The 2,500-nt window shown below is 33.2% G+C and overlaps 1 protein-coding gene across 1 annotated transcript in view; it reads right to left on the bottom strand.

Annotated features, from left to right (window-relative positions):
* Positions 1–2,014: 2,014 nt before the first annotated feature.
* LOC125039599 (ovochymase-1-like) overlaps positions 2,015–2,500 on the bottom strand; it is a 21,754-nt gene continuing 21,268 nt past the window's right edge. The window contains exon 14 of the mRNA XM_047633728.1: positions 2,015–2,500. This exon is cut by the window's right edge and continues 668 nt beyond it. The gene's annotated coding sequence lies outside the window, so the exon portion shown is untranslated.

Below are 2,500 nucleotides of genomic sequence, written 5' to 3'. Positions count from 1 at the left end.
GCGGCTGACATCCGAGCCCAGATTCCATCAGATTGCAGTTTTCACTCCTTCAACACATTATGTTTCTTTCTCTCTCTAATGTGTATACATGTGTATGTATATACATATGTATATATATATATATTTGTGTGTGTGTACACATATATATACACACATAGACAGTGTGTATGTATATATATATACATTTATATCACACAGACAGTGTGTATGTGTGTGTGTATATATATATATATATTTTTTTTTTTTTTTTTTTTTTACAGCCATTCATTCCACATCAGGACATAGGTCTCTCTCAGTTCACTATTGAGAGGTTATAAGGCCCTGCCAACCTTGCCTGATTGGATGCCCTTCCTAATCAACCGCGGTTCGGCGCGCTAACGCGCGGTGGTAACTTCCCCTACGACACCTGCGTTTGACTTCTCAAGGCGATATGTCGTTTTCTCTGGCTCGAGCCAGCAGTCAGAGTGCAGGCATTTTCCGACTCCCTCGGGACCACGAGGGTCGAAGTCCAGTGCTCTAACAACTGGGCCAACGCGGCAGTCATATATATACATATATATATATATATATATATATATATATATATATATATATGTATATATACATATATATACATATATATGTATGTATATATACATATATATATATGCATATATATGTATGTATATATACATATATATACATATATAAACAAACACACACACACACACACACACATGGATAGCTATGTACAGATAGATAGATTAATAGAAAGTTTGACTGGTTTGTAAGTATAGTTGTATATAGTATGTGTGTACATATGTATTCAAGTAGATAGCTAGTTATACGCATGCACGTTGTTTAATCAGTGTCCCTCCCAAGGCATATAATCCTTTCGAAGCCAAATTACGCCCCCTCCCCTCCCTCCCCCCCCCTCCCCCCCAGGCTCCTTCTTCTTCCGCCCCGAGAAATCTTTCGAAAGGAGTTTTACTAATTAGTAGAGCTTCTTGTTACGCTAGAAAATGAAAGTAATTTAATTTCTCCGGTACCTCAGCCAGAATTAATAGCTACTGCTCGGACCTTTCCAGAATAACAATTTTGTGATTTCAAAGTTTTAGACTAAACGCTCTTTCTTTAAGACATTATTTTATTTATTTTTTTCTGTCTATTTCACTGCGTCTCTCTTGTGTGTTTGTTTTTTGTTTTGCTTTTTCTTTTCTTCTGTGAATCACTATAAGAAACGAAAAGAAAAGAAAAGAGAAAAAAATACTAATCGTGTTTTTTCTTCCTCTCCGATAATCAAAATGGACAATTACAGCATCCAAATCTAGAAAAAAAAATCCTGATAAACCGAAACCATTTTTTTAAGGAAAAAGAAAACAAAAAAATACCCTCCTCCTATCCCCCCCCCCCCTCCTTCCAAATAAAGAACAAAACAAACAAACAAAAAATAAAATAAAAAGGAGACAAAAAAAAAAAGAAAAAAATCTTTTAATCTCCTTCGTCCTTACGTTTTCCGAAAGGTTAATGGACGTTTGATATCTCGTGAATCGTTATGTTCCTGTATATTTCTTATTGGCTTCCTTCTCCCTCTGTTTCTTGTTTTTTTTTTTTTTTTTTTTGTTTTTTTTTTACGTCCCTGTGTGTAGAGTGATAGATTGATAACTCGCGAGGTAGAGAGATTGATAGATAGATAGGTAAAGAGGTAGATGGATTGGTAGATGGTAATAGATATGTATTAATAGATAGGGAGATTAACTGATAGATAGGAAGAACAAAGAACATTGATTTAAGGAGAAAAGAAAGCAGACAATAGATAGACAGATAGACAAAGATTCTGAACGCAGGAATGAACAAATAGACAGGTTGATTGATAAACATATAAAGATCGATGAAAAAAAATCCCAACAGACGCAAATCAATATTAATATCAATAATTCCTCAATAACACACGCATAAAAAAGCAGTAAGTAGTATTTTTTTTGTATGGTACAATTTCTTCTCAAAATGAGGAGGATGAACTAAATCGAAAAAAAGTCATATGGAGGTTTTATTACTTGCAAGAAACAAACAAAGTAAAGAACATATCACAGGTAGCTTTGCCAAATGCACATTTACAATCAAAGTATATAGTTTCCTCTTTTTCACACACACACACACACACACACTCAAAAATATATATGTGTGTGGCTATATGCACATATATATGTATATATATGTATGTATGTATATATATTAGTCCAACTGCTCATATCAAACTTAAAAATGAGGTGTACTGGTAAAAAATCCTTGAAACTTTTTTGTTTAAAATTCTATATCATGTAAATATTTTTCCCAGTTGAAATGCAGAAACTTTGAAAAAAAAAACAAATCTGGATAAAAGAAATATGCATGATTTTCCGTTTTTTAGTATGCAACAAAATGTTACGCTTTGAACTTGTTTGATTCCATATGTGTTGCAGTTTTCACGTCAAGGAATAGTGAAATGTATAATTTATATGATAAGCGAGAATCTAAAAAA

The sequence above is a fragment of the Penaeus chinensis genome, chromosome 27 (genome assembly GCF_019202785.1).
Source record: "Penaeus chinensis breed Huanghai No. 1 chromosome 27, ASM1920278v2, whole genome shotgun sequence".
In the NCBI taxonomy this organism is placed as follows: domain Eukaryota; kingdom Metazoa; phylum Arthropoda; class Malacostraca; order Decapoda; family Penaeidae; genus Penaeus; species Penaeus chinensis.
This window is presented reverse-complemented; position numbering and strand designations above follow the sequence as displayed.